Source organism: Equus przewalskii, chromosome 2 (assembly GCF_037783145.1).
Source record: "Equus przewalskii isolate Varuska chromosome 2, EquPr2, whole genome shotgun sequence".
In the NCBI taxonomy this organism is placed as follows: Eukaryota; Metazoa; Chordata; class Mammalia; order Perissodactyla; family Equidae; genus Equus; species Equus przewalskii.
Window position 1 is genome coordinate 16,196,718 of NC_091832.1, and position 14,555 is coordinate 16,211,272.

A 14,555-nucleotide genomic window follows, 5' to 3' on the forward strand; every position below is an offset into this window, starting at 1 on the left:
TTGCAATATCTCTATAGAACGTTTGGTTGGTTGGTATCCCAGGTCCTTATAAGGTCTGTGGGACCTTAGCTTTCTACAGCTGAAACCAGCAGTGGCTCTTCACTAGGATTGTCAGAATTACCTGCAGAGCTTTAAAGGGTCCATGTGCCAAGATCCTCCTGCAGAAACTTGGGAGCACCTGTACTTTTCCAAAGTTCCACAAGGATTTGATATACAATCTCAGATAGAATCCTCCGGCTGCCAGGGACTTTCACTCGCATATTATCTTAAGTTATCTTATTGTTCCTTGTTTTTTTTAAGACAAATTTATTTACTTATTTTTTGAGGAAGACTGGCCCTGAGCTAACATCTGTGCTCATCTTCCTCTATTTTATATGTGAGACGCCTGCCACAGCATGGCTTGGTAAGTGGTGTGTAGGTCTGTGCCCAGGATCTGAACTAGTGAACCCCGGGCTGCCGAAGCAGAACGTGCGAACTTAACCACTACACCACTGGGTTGGCCCCAGTGTTCCTTTGCTTTTGTTCATAAAGTTATGACTGTTCCACTTAGGGCACTGATTTTAAACAGGATCAGGGATTTTTCTAATCATTAAAACACTTCTGCTACAGAGTCTATGTGTCTCCTGGTGACATTCACCATCTGCCATGGATTGCTGAGATCCCCAATGGGCCTCCTCATATCTTAGGTAGAAGGAGGTAGAAGAAAGGTTAAGAACCAGTGCTCTAAGGTTTTGTGTGTATGTGTGTGTGTTTGTGTGTGTGTATGTGTGCGCGAGAGAGACTTTAGATTCCAAATTATTTACTTTTAGGTAACCAGAACCAAAAAGAGGGATGCACATTGGCCTTGGCCAATTTTTTCTTCATTAAAAACCACCCCACCAAGGGCCTCAAACAAGCTGAATGATTGTAAAAAGGGAGGAGGACTTGAGCCAGCCCTTTCTTTCTTAAACACCATCCTAGGGTGTTGTTCTACCGTAACAAAGGAAAGCTCCTCTTAGGAGGTTAGAAGAAAACCACCATTAACTTCATTTGGCTCTCATCTTGAGTGTCACTTTAAGAGTCCTCTGACCTTCTCTCTGGTGGGCAGGCCATCCTTTTTGGCATGATTTGGTAACTTATTTTTTCTACCTTCATCATGACCTCTTCCTGAGCATGAGGTGGGAATCAGATGGACCTAGGGTTTAATCCTCATGCTAATGTTTACTGGATGGTTTGCCCTCGGACAAGAAACATAAGCCTCATATTCATCATCTGCAAGGTAGAGGGGAAAATCTGCCTTAGATGGTTGTGGTAAGGATAACATATCCCTGTTTTATGGATAAGGAAACTCAGGCAGGAAAGGATTAAGTAGTTGACTCAAGGTCCCACGGGGTTTGAACCCAGATGGTCTGACTACTCAGAGCCTGCCCACTCAGTTCTTCTGCCATTTAGCTCTGCAGAGGGCCAACACATACTTACTTCCTGTGTCTCAAGAGGGCCCAGGGTAGAAGTTTCTGAAAATACTGTCCAGTGTCCTACACTGGACGATTCTTGAGTTACATACTTGGAGTGTTTTTATCTTTGACTCTAAGCCTTGTTAGGAATGCTGGCAACACACTCTTCAGGTGTCCAACGAGCAGGTAGATGCACATGGACTTGGGCAAAGAGAGATTTACGTGGGCTATGTTTGCATCCTTGTTTAAGGATAATGATTTTCTGCCCCAACAGGAGGTATTTGTAATTACTGTTTCAAAAAAAATTAAAATTGCTAATTTAAAAACAAATGAATTAATGAATGAATGAAATCTTTAATAGATGACACAACAATGGGGAAGTTCCCAGCAGAGTGCTTGGAGCATAGGAATCTCTCTATAACTGCTCATCTTCATCCTCTCCACCTTCTTCATTTGACTTTAGTTTAGTCTGTTATTTTCTTTGCCCACAAACTGAGGTCACAATCCTCTCCATTACATTACACTTAATATTGATCAGGTGTTTTGATGAGCACTATGTTTGGTTTGAGTGCTACAACTAAAGTGCCTTTTGAAGGGTGGTATGAAATTACAAAGGATAGAAGCTACTTTGGGTGACAGAATTGGGTCCCAGATGTTAGGTCAAAATGATGAACTGATTCTTACAAGATGAAATATAATGGGGCTAAATGTAATGTCTTGTGATGGAGTCCAGAAAATTAGCTGTAGGAGTACAGAATGAGAGAGATATGTGGCTTAGCAGCCATAAATATGAAAAATACTTGAGAGTTGAAATTGATAGTTGTATTGGTTAGGGCACAGATTCAGTTGCTGTCACAAAGACCTAAAATAACAATGGCTTAAGTAAAGTGAAAGTTTCTTTTCCTCTCACAGACTGAGAATAAGCAGTACAGGGTGAAACGGCAGCACCAGAAACTCAGGATCCTTCTATCTTGTTGCTCTGCCACTCTTCATCCACATGGCTGTCAGGTCCACCTTCCAGCCAATGGGAAAGTAAAAGGGAAGAGGAGGGCATGATCCTTCCCTTTAAGAGCAGGGCTAGGAAACTATACATTTTATATCTGCTTACATCCCATTGGCTAGAAGCTAGCCTCCTGGCCACACCTTCCTACAAGGGAGGCTGGGAAATGTAGTCTTTAACTGTTAGCCAAATTCCTAGCTAAGAATTCTATTACTGGGTAAGAAGAAGAGGGGAGAATGGATACTGATTGAACAATTAGCAGCCATATAGTTAAATCATTATGATACAACAGTGCAATCTGTTTGCAAAAAAGTCTTGGGCAATATTATAGTCCATTGATAGAAGTATACGTATCTTCTAGAAAAGGAATTGGTAAACTTTTTCCAAAAAAGGCCAAGTATTTTCAACTTTGCAGGTCATATATGGTCTCTGTTGAAAATTCTTTTCTGTTTTTGTTTTTTGCAGTCTTTTAAAAATGTCAAAACCATTGTTAGTTCCCAACTATAAAAAAATAGGCTTCACTGAGGGCTACAGTTTGCCAACTCCTATTCTAGAACAAAGATGGTGATGAGTCTGGGATCACACCTTTTGGTGTACAAGAATGTGTTCAGGGAAGGTGATCAGGATGGCAACGGGACTCTGGATGAATTCACAAGAGCAATAATTGAAGGCGTTGGTTACTTTTAGTGTAGAGAAGCTAAGACTCTTGGTGACATGATCATCGTCTTCACATATTTGAAGGACAGTCATGTGGTTAGGAGACTCTTGTTCTGTATGTATCCAAATGGAAGAACTACAATCAGTGAGAGGATGCTCTGGGAGGCAGACCGCAGCCCAGCATAAGGAATGACTTTCTCATTATTAGTTATCACTTATGGAGCCCTTATTGCCAGCCACTGTGCTAAGCACTTTACATAGATGGTCTCCCTTTATCCTCAACAACCCCATCAGGTAAGTACCATTCTTAGCTCTACTTTAAAGATGAGACAAAGCAGCATTAGAAAGTTAAATAATTTGCCCAGGGTTACATGCTCCAAAGTGATGGAGCCATAATAACTACAATTCTCTACTGATTACTTGCATGCAAATTAAATAACTTAGTGCCAGGCACATAGTAAGTATTGTTTCTGGTAATAATAATTATAATCCCTAGGAAGTACTATGTGTCTCATCATGGTGGTTGTATTACTTTCCTATGGGTACTGTAACAAATGACCACAAACTTTGTGGCTTAAAATAACATATTTCTTTGCTTGGAGTTCTGGAGGCCAGAAATCTGGAATCAGCTTCACTGGGCTGAGATCAAGGTGTCAGCAGGGCTGTGCTCCCTCCAGAGGCTCTAGGCGACAATCTGTTGCTTGCCTCTTCCAGCTTCTGGTGGCTTCCGAGTTTCCTTGGCTTGTGGCCACATCATGCCAATCTCAGCCTCTGTGGTCACACTGCCTTCTCCTGTTCCGCTCTTTGCCTCTCTGTTATAGGATACTTGTGATTACATTTAGGGCCCTCCCAGATAATTCAGGATAATCTCCCCATCTCAAGAGCCTTAAATTAATCACGCCTTTTGCCATATAAGGTAATATTCACAGTTTCCAGACATTAGGAAGTAGATGTCTTTGGGGGCCGTTATTTAGCCTATCGTAATGGTATTTAAGCATAGGCTGGATAATGACATTTTTTTCTTTCCACAATTAGAAAAAAACTTTATAAATTCTGTCATTTATTGGTCAATCACAACATCTGTTTTTCCTTGAGGTATTTTTTTTGGTATGTGGAAATAGAATATATTTGGTGTAAGGTATGAGTTAGAAGTAATGCTTAATTTTTTTCAAATAGCCACAGTTTGACACTATTTATTGAAGGATACATTCTTTCCCCCACTGATGTAAAATTCAGTTTTTATCACTTACCTTTCACATAGCAAACACTATACTTGAACCGGTTTCTTGACTTTGTTCAGTTCCATCAGTCCATTTTGTAAGTTTCTGCAATTGTGCTATACTGTTTTATTTACTGTAGCATTGAAGTACATATTTATTGATAAATAGATAAATTGAGCCCCCTCTATTATTCTCCAATTTTCTTGGCTAATGGCTCTTCTACTGTTTTCTTTGTCATTGTATATCTCAACTTAAAAAAATTTCTTATTATCCTTTTAATATGGTCTTGAGAAGAGAGGAGATAGATGAAATTGTAATTATTTGCCTTCCATAATGGTCTTCCTCCCTACTTTTTATTCTAGTGATTTTACTTACCCATCTCCACTGAGATTTTCGAAATTTTTTGTTGAAATCATATGGAAGTTCAATTCCAGATATGTATCTTACATTTCAAAACTTCTTGCTAACAACTAAACTTTACAACCTCATTTTTATTTTTATACGTAACCATATATTAATATTATTGGCTTTCTTTTGCATTACATTTTCTTATATAACATATCCTCTCCTTTCTTGAGTTCGTTATTTTGGCTTATTTTTTCCCTTGGCTGGAACCAATCTTCAAATGTTCTTTTCTTTTATTATTATTTAATAAAGGGTATTCGGGTGAGGTAATTTCTGTATCTTTGAACATGCCTTTCTTTTGTCGTCACACAGGAGAGAAATTATAGTTTGGCAGCTGGTAAAATTCTTGAGTTACATTAATATTCCCTTAGGATTCTATAAAAATTGTGCCACTGTCTTTTAGTGTTGTGTTGCAGATGAGAAGTATGACGTCAGTCTGATTTTCTTTCCTTTTAAGCAGCCTGATTTTTCTTCCCTATTATGAAGCTTGTGGTTGTTTCTCTGTTCTTGGAGCATCAGACTACATCTAGAATTGTGTATTCTTTCAGTGATCCTGCTGCCCAGCACTCAGTAGACCCATGTGACCTAAGGCCTAAAGTCTTCCTACAGTTTAAGGAAATGCTTTTCTATTTCTTCCTTGATTATTGCATTTCCTCTTCATTAACGATGTTATCTGCTTCTGGAACTCCTGTTAGACTAATAGTGGATCTCTGGATCTCTTTGTATATCTTGTGTCTTATTTGATTATTTAAATCTCTTTTTCTTCTTCTGCTTTGGTTTGTTTGCTTGTTTTTTGTGGCGTCCCCCAATGATCTGAAGTCCTGCCCCTATTCATCCTTCCACTTCTACTCATATTAGGGACACACCTGCCACTTTCCAGAGATTCTGTGGAATACCTGCCATCCTCTGTGGAGAGAGCCAGTCTAGTTCCTGACGTCCTTTAATTTGCTTCTGAACTGATGCCCATGACCCTTATCAAATCTCTGATCTTCTGGGCTTGGGATTTTCCAGGACCATTTTCTGGAAAACGGTGCACTTTCTTCTTAGGTGGTCGGTGCAGAGTCAGGAGCTTATCATCACAAGTCAGCTTTTCCTCACCCACATCTCATCTGCTTTATATCTTCCCTGTGTTCTTCAAAATGTCAGCCTCATTGGTGGCATTTTTCTCTGGTTCCCGGCACTGCCACTGATGCTTTGGTCATATAAATGTTGTTGTGGTGTTGTTTTGGAGGAGTAGTGGGGAGTAGATGTATGAGCCCAGTTTACCGTCCCTGAAACCAAAAGCCCCAGAGTGGAGATAGGAGGGGGAAATGGAGCATCATATGGATGGCGGGACCAAGTGACCTTTCAGCCTCATCTCCCTCTGGGAGGCTTTTCTCTAAAGTCTAAAGAATAAAGCAGCATAATTAAAGGTTTGAGAAACAACTTTCACAAAAAGGTCCAGAGATAGGGTTTAATTTAGTTAGGAGGACAGAATGAGGTGAGACTTAAATGGTGAGTCACATGAAACCTGCTGAAGATACAGCAGGAGGGACTCAGCTTAAATTACAGCCAAAGTGATTCACGTTGGTCACTACAAAGACCATTTAACTCTTCACAACTTGCGTGGCATCCCAAGGCTTTGCAAAGCCAAGTGAAGAAGCCTCCTTCGCTGGTGAGTTTTCTGGAGGTTTAAGAGCTGTTCTGTTTAAGGGAAGAGGATGGACTGAATCACCTTCAAGATTCCCTGACAGCCCTGGGATATTAGGATTATGATACCTCGGTGCATGCATGTGATCTTAGATGGGGAATAAAGAGCAGCAGTAGATAAACTCCTAAGGGTAAAAAATCTGGTTTCACCCAGCCTTACTGATTATTATTTTTTTAATGTGAGGAGAGACTGTTTTTGTCAGGAGCACTTTCTCCCAATCTTTAAAACCGAATGGAGACATCTTTAGTTTCTTCCCCAACATGCTGGGAAGAACAGGAATTTCAGCGGCTCCCTCTCTCCCTGCAGTTGGAGCTAGCTCCAGCTCCAGCATGGCTGGAGACTCCCTCCACGTCCCCTGGCGGTCCCTTCCCCCAGCTGGGGACAGAGAGAGAAGCAGCAAGAGGGCGTGGGGCTGGACCAGGGAGAGGAGTGACAGGCTGCGTGTGGAAGGTCTGCACCTTGTCACAGAACCTCCTGGGCTCAGGTCTGTGGTGGCCGCCGGAGAGCCAGTTCCAAGCTGTGTGGCTGGTGACATTTCCGGCTGCCAGTGCCCAGCCAATCAGTGACAGGCCCAGCTAGCTGGGACGATGACACATGAAATATGATAATTTTCTGCTAAAGAGCCCTGGAAGGAGGGAGAGAAGAGAGAGAGGGAGTTGTGTGTGTGTGCATGTGGCAGGGAGAGGGTAGGGCAGGCAGCACCTGCGACAAGGTGGGAGGGCGGCAGTGCATTGGTTTCAGTGGTATGCCAAGAGAAGGAATGGGCTCTGAGGCTAGGGCTGGAGGGAAAAATGCCCCAGGGAGTGGGGAGTCTCAGGGGTGCTCCCCAGGCAAGCTCTGCAGCTGTTGCCGGGTGGGACCTGGGGGTGGGGGGGGAAGCAGCCAGCGCCATTCTGAAGCTCTGGGGCTCCTGGGGTGGGAAAGAGGCTGTAAAAGGCCTTTTCCTTCCTTCCAAACATCAGTGAGGTTAGGAGTTTTGCTTTCTTCTCAGTGCTACCTCTTTAAAAGCAAAAAGAAAACTGGAATAAACACCCGCTGGGTGGCTGAAGTACTTAACGAATAATTTTTTTAAAAACATTTGGGCTGGGGGGAAGTTTATCCCCTCCCCACTGCATTTTTCTACCTTCATGCTCAACCTAGCCGTGGGAAAAAAAAGGAAACAAAACCGTCCTGTTAACAAAATCTTGAAGAAGGGCCTCCGTCTGAATCTTAGAGTCTCAAAGGCTTCAGGAGAGAGTTTTGGTTCTAGATTCTGGTTGGAAAAAAAAAAAGTGTCTTGGAAAAAGATGTGGTCCTAGATTGCATTATAATTGAGTAGTAAGGCCCGAAGGATTCTTTAGTTTGAGGACATGGCACCGGAGGCTGGGGTGAGGAGTGCCTTGTGGTTAACTCTGAGGTGGCAGAGGTCCCCGCTTCCTTCAGCCGCCTTGGCAGGCTTCCTGGTCCTTTATCAGCAGTTAGGGGTGACACTGGTGCTGACAAGCCTCTTCTGTGTTGTCTGACCCGGTGAACAAGTGTGTTGAGAAGTGAAGGGTCATAGTGTTTACATAATATGCTGATTAGTCACTGAGGAACACATTGGTGCAATAAATGTGTGCCTAGTTTTACGCCTTGCATTTACATTCTCTTTCTCTCTCTCTCCATGCAATTTTTTAAAGGCACCGATAAATGAAATCATTATCATTGCCTGCAAGCCTGCCCTGGCTTTAGGCAGGCGACTGGCTTCCTGCGCTGGGAATGATAGCGATTCAGAAGTGATAATTGGTGTACTGTATCTTTAAAAGGTTAAAACCCCTTTCAAAAAAGGTCTGGACTCATAGTGGAAAAGAGAAGCAAGGCATGGGTTGGCTCTGGGTTCGGAAAACAGCTGCTGATTAGATTCTGTGTCTGCGGGCTGAATTTATTCCGTGTTTTTCAGCAGCAGGAATTCAAGAGGGATGCTACTGTTTGGGTTTCTGATCGTGATTTATATTTATTCAGAGGAATAACAGAGGGTGGATCTGTTCCTGGCGCGAGCATGCTCACAACCAGCCGACTCTCCCATTATCCAACTGCCTAGTTTGGTGCCTCAATGTACATGTATATTCCGTGTGCCTATGTGTGTATACAAACACGCATGCATGCCTGGATGGACATATGTGTGCACAGGTTATTTTTTAAGGACAATTCTTTCAATAAGGTCTTTACCCCTTACTTGAAACAGGTGTTCATGAAAAAATGCACAAAATCCTGACTGGCCGGAATAATTCATGAAGAAGGGGCTGGATCCGTGGGTCAGAGAACACAGGACCAGTTTGCCATCCCAAGGCCGAAGGTAGGGGACTCTGGATTTTTATTCGGCGATGGATTCCTTGTGCTTTATTTTATTTATTGTGTTTTTGCCTGCGGCCGCCCCGGGGAAGTGGGATGGCGAGCTGCGATTCCATTTTGTCGTTGCCTTTCTTGGGCAAGGTGTCCGGTTGCAGAGGCGCAGGGGCCGGCCTGCAGGGTGGGCGGCCGCGCGGCGTGCGGTGCCCTCGGTGGGCTGAGCTGGCTGCCCGGCCTGGTGCTGGGGGAGCGGCGCGAGCCTCAAGTGACCCCCGCGTGTCAATCACCGCGGCAGCGGCTGTAACCCTGTGCGCGCCGCGCGCTCCTGCTCTCTAGCTGGCAGCCGGTCGGCACCGGCGCACTGGCGACCGGGCTCTCTAATGAGCCCCAGCTGTCGGGCAAACGCCTCGCCTCCTGCAGCACCTGCATTTTCTTCCGCTGCCCTGGCTGATGCTCCGGGATTGTTGAGGCCGTTCGTTGCCGGCTGGCTGAGAGTGAGATTGGGAGGATGCTGGGTGCAAGGCAGAAGGCAGCTGTTTCCCTTCGCCCCTTATTCCTAGTCCCCTAAAAATGTATCTGAAGCAAAATCACAACCTCCCTCTCCTCCAAACAACACGAAACAAAACAAAAACCAAACTCCTACTCCGTTGGGGCTTCTTGCCTTTCCGCTAGCAAAGCCGTTGCCCCTTGTCCAAGTTATGCCCCACATTTTGCCATCTTTTAAAATTGGAAACACTGATGGTGTTGAGTGGCCCCTGCTGAGACTGTGTGGGCTGTCTGAGGACTCCTGAGCCGGGAGGACAAGCTGACCCGCGTAGACTTGGACAGGAGACGCGGTCTAGAGGGACTGGGAGGCCAGGCGTTGGTTTCGCTGATCGCTGCTGCTTTGGTTTACGCTGCGGCTTGCAGGTCGGGACCACTTCTGTGGCTCAGCCCTCCCTTGAGCTTTGGGGGCAGTGGTTGCAGGCAGTAGGGTCTGCGGAGTCTGATGGCCTGGTGAGCAGCACCTTGGCCCTCTTTCTGCGGCGCACCCTCAAGTTTCTTGTAGCCTTTGGCACTGTAACCGCAGCAGCCAGGTCTGCCCCGCCTCCAGCCACATCGTGTGCTTTGGTTATTTTAAAACTGGCTTGCTTTCTGGGTGATAGGGGGTGGGAGGGGCGGGGCGGGGATGAAGTGTGCGCGGGACTGATCACCGAACGTTCTCCTGTCCTTGTTTGTGTCATTATGTAACCTCAGCTGATGATCAGACCGTGCGCCCGAGCAGCTCCCACCATCTCCCGGTCCTCCCCCGGACTGAAGAAGTTGGGTCCCACGTTTAAGATGTTTTTATGTAACTATGTGTATGCTGGGGGCAGGGAGGGTGTGGGGAAGAGGAGGAATAATCTGAGCAACTCATGTGAAGAACACCGGGGCAAAGATCATGCATCCATTGGGGACAGCGTGGTGGCTTTGGGTTGGTATTGATCGGAAGACTCTCCTACATCCATTTCAGCCAGTGATTGCTTGTCTGAACTTACATTTGGTCATTTCACCCCTCATGAACACTGGAGAAGGTTGGAGGCACCCCTGCTGAGCCCCAGGGTGGCCGCCCAGGCTCACTGGTTTTAGGTCCCAGCTATTCTTCATGCTTCCCACTGAGGCGAAGAGTTTCTGCCCAGCTAGGATTTCAGTTTTGTTGTGGGGTTGGACTTTGCTGTGGGGCTGAAGAGTGGACCTCAGATGCTGCCTGAGTTGCTTGTCATATGCTGTTTAAAGCTGTGATGACTTGCAGAGGCTGGAGGCCCTGTACATTCTTGCCTTAAAATACTGTGGGATTTTTTTGCAAGGTAGAGGAACGGCTGTCCCACCAAGATATCTGCAGGCAGGAGGGGAGGGTGTGTGTGACGCTTAGCTCTCTCTCTTTCCTCCCAATTCTGTCTTTAGCTAAGGCACCCACAGGACACAGAATTGTCACCTGAGGCCTCTTTATCACACCCCTCAGTGCCTCAGCCTGGGGCGTCTGGGTGGACTTGTTAATTTGGTGGGGAAATCTGGCCCCTCCAGGCTAAGATTGTTTTCTTGCAGTCAGCACCCCGGTGGGTCTATTTTAAGGGCCCACTACTAAGGTGTACGCGTGGCAGTGAATCAAGATGCACTCACAGGCACTGTGGTTGTCTTGTCTCCAGTCATTGTGTTTCAGTGGCAGCCACCCTCCTTGGAGTGGAGAAGTGTGTGCTGCCTTTGGGTTCTTGCCAAGTGAGCCATTGAGGCATTTAGCGTGTGAAAGGTACAAGCAAGAGGAAGATGCATTTAGTCTGAAGTCCTGGCAAATTCCAGGCCCCGACTTGATGGAAGATAACGTTAAGAAAGCTGTGTGACAACTGGATAGCTTTTCACCTGTCTCTCATTTCCTGCTCTGTGAGTTCCTTGAGGTCTCTCAGGTTCTTTTCTGCTCTCCGTGCTGCCCATCAAGGAGGCCCTGGCGTGCTGTTCCCCATTCGATTCTGTTGGAATCAAGGCATGTTTACAAATCTACAGAAGCCCTGGGCAGCCAGGGTGGGAAACACTGGCTATGTGAACAGGCAGCCCTGGTGTTTCGGGCCAGACTTGGCCAAAGCCCTTGACCGATGTTCTTCTTCATCTGTAAAGTGGGTATAATCCTCATAGCCTTACCAAGCCCCCCAAGTAAGTATCTTGAGAAGAAATGAACTGGGCTAAGAAGTGGCATGTGCTCTGTAGCTGTTGGGTATTAGCATAATGCCACAGCAATCTGGAACTCACATTTACACAATTTCACTTCTCCTGTGGGGCCCTGAGTGGCAACTCAAATCATGAGCTACAGTTCTGGTATTTTGATCATTGCAGAAAACTTCATACCATTTTCCAGACTCTTCATTTGCGTAAAGTTCTAAGGGGCTTGGCTATTAGTTTGCCAAATACACTAGCAAATTGGAAGAGATTGATATAGTACTGCACAGGGATTGTTAAAGTTCTCTTGTCAAATATCAGTGAGAAGTACTAATTTAAGAAACAGAATAACTAAAAAAAAATTAAATTTAAATTTAAAAGGCAAAAGAATTCAAAGCATAGAATTTTAAGACTATTCAATGTAAATATTTAATGTAAACGAGTCAATGAAATTTTATATATTTTGATGGATCTTCAGGACTCTATTTTGTAGCAAAATAACTGATGCTCACAATGACCCAGATGCCTCAAGAGCAGTTTAAATGACATTTTGTGTGTCCAATTTAAAAAGGCACGAGAATTTGAAGTATACCCCCCAATTTTTTTTTTCTAGCCTGATACTTAAAGGAAAAACTGCATTTGTGCAGGATAACAGAACCTCTGAGGTTTCTGGACAGCCAAGAGCTTACTGATAAAAATTATATTAACTAAAAAGCCCTCCTGTTGAATTAATTGAGAACTTTACGATCTGCTGAAACGGCAGGGAACTGTTATGCTGGTATTCGTAGCGCTTGTGTGCTAACATTGGATGCTCCAGACTCTTCTGAGAAGGAAACATGCAAATCTCAACCTGTCTTGTTGTGAGCCGCAGACAAACTTCAAGCTTTCCAACTTGGCGACGCCAGCCTGGCTGCAGTTGGAAGAGATCCGATTATAGAAAAGATGAAGCCGCAGAGGTCAACCCTAGTGGCATGTGTTTCTTACGTCAGCATAGGGAATGTGGACTCCCCACCACCACAGTGCTGTTAAAACTCTTGTCAGAAAAACGAGTTCAGGATGTCATGGCAACACCCTCATGCTAAGCTGTGGTGTTTACTCAATTCAGACATTGTGCTCACAATTGGAAGGATGTCTGAGTTCCGCGAGCAGCGCTGAGCTTTACCTGACCCGCTGCTGATTCGCTTAGTTACAGTTTAGTCCAAAACAAAGACACAAGGAAAAACAAAAGTAGAGGAAAAAGAATGCTGACACTTTCTAAAGAGTATTTCTAAATTCAGTGCGTATGCGGAAGATGTGAAGACCCTAATTAAAAGTAGCAGAAGGGTATTGCTTGGTTTCAAGATGCACGTAAATTCATTGTTTTGGCAAATTATTTGAAGAAATTTTTTAACTTGCTAAAAGAAACTGTCAATAACAGGTAATTGAATATGATCAGAAATGGTCAAAACTGTCCAAAGGTTCTATGTCTATAGCAGAAGGATACTGATGTAATAAGATGGAGAGAAAAGTTTTCTCTGGAATCCCAGGGGGCTTGGAAGGCGGTGGAGGTAGGGGTTGGTGGCTGAACCACACTCTCCAGAGGGCTGCCCTTTTGGGAGGGTCACATCTGGGAAAATGTGCTTGGTTTGTAGATTTGGCCCATTGATGAAAGCCAAGCGTGCATGAATGATGTGGTTCCTCTCCTCATTACTGAGTGTTACAAAATACCAGGTGTGGCTGGATGCTTGTGATAAAAGGAGAAGGGTGGAGCTTTCCATCTAGATGTGCAGGAGAGGGAAACTGAGAATGCCAAACTGAGAATGCCCCTCCGATTTGAAGAGTGAAGCCGGGGAGAAGCATAGGGATGTTAGTCTTGGGAATCTTGGGAACTCTCTGAATGTCCTTGAATTGGGGTTCAGGGCCAACTTATCAAAAAAATGAGTAATGTATACATGACTGGGATCCAAAGAAAAGCCAATAAACCAATAAAAGAAAGAGATGAAAAAAATAAAAGCAATGTTATAAATACATGACATGTTCTGTTGAGCCTCTGTCACCAAAGTTAGTCTATTCAGTCATTCATTGGACTTCCAGGCTCCCGTTGGATGCTGGAGCTATCTTAAGATCACAGGAGCCCTGATAAAAATGAACTGATTTAATCTTAATAGAAGTAGAATTCTGAAAACCTCTTCAATCAATATTCAATGCAGTAGACCCTTGACATTCTGTATGGATGCATCTCAAACCCTTGGCAAATCCCCAAACTTGCAAATACAGAAGTATTTGCATAGGCTTTTGACTTCCTTCTGCGTCAGGTTCTGTCCAGAGAGGAGAGGTTCCCATGATTATTCACAGGCCATCAATTACTTGCCTTTTCAACTTGCACTCAAGAAAATAAAGTTTCTCTTAATTCCAGAGAGTTTCTGTCTCCCTGGTAGTGTCTTGGGATGGGGAGCTTTGACAAGGCTCCCTCTCTAGCTTAGTGACTTGCTCTTGTGCTGCAGCTTTGCAACACACAGGTCACACTTGTGCTTTAGGAAAAGGACAATTGCAATCTAGCGTCGCTGTTAGGGTTGTTCACCAATAACTGAGAAGTGAATGTTATATCTACAAATGCTGACCATCTGCTGGAGTTGCTAAAAAATGGCACATGTGCCACCTCTCAAATTCCCCCCAATCCCTGGCCCTCGATCTACACTTAATACATTTAGAAACTTCCCCCAACTGTCAGCAAGTCTCCATGAAGAGAATTGGAGCATCACACAGCTGAAGCGTATGGAGAAGGATTTAAAATGAGACTATCGCCATTGAAATCTAGGCAAGAGAAACAGAATGTAGTCATTTACTCCATGCCCTCATTTTAAAGATTTCAAAATTTGAGAAGATTCCAAGAAATTAAAAAAAATAATAAAATAAAACCACAGTGCTTATGATTATAGTAAATAAAAGAGCAAGAGCAGAATATACTCTGGAGATTGGGTCTTGCTGCTCCTCACTGGTGAGAATCTTGCAAGAACATCCTAGAGTGATTTGGGTAGAAGCTCTTAGAATTTTAAGTGGGTTTAAGTCATCAAAGATGATCTCCACCAATTACACTTGAGGAGATAATCTTTGCCAAGCAACTGGATGAGATATGGCAGGAATCACAGCAATTTGGTATGAGAGTTTTTAATTAAATTTTTCTTTTAAAATATTCT

The 14,555-nt window shown here is 44.2% G+C and overlaps 1 protein-coding gene across 3 annotated transcripts in view; it reads left to right on the plus strand.

The window, feature by feature from the left end:
• The window catches only part of HIVEP3 (HIVEP zinc finger 3), a 482,443-nt gene that overhangs the window by 83,682 nt on the left and 384,206 nt on the right, over positions 1-14,555 (plus strand). For 2 of the 3 annotated variants that reach the window (XM_070610044.1, XM_070610048.1), the window contains exon 2: positions 8,609-8,719. The gene's annotated coding sequence lies outside the window, so the exon portion shown is untranslated. Of the gene's footprint in view, positions 1-8,355; positions 8,479-8,608; positions 8,720-14,555 lie in introns of those variants that run through there. The other variant, XM_070610046.1, reaches the window with a different exon arrangement.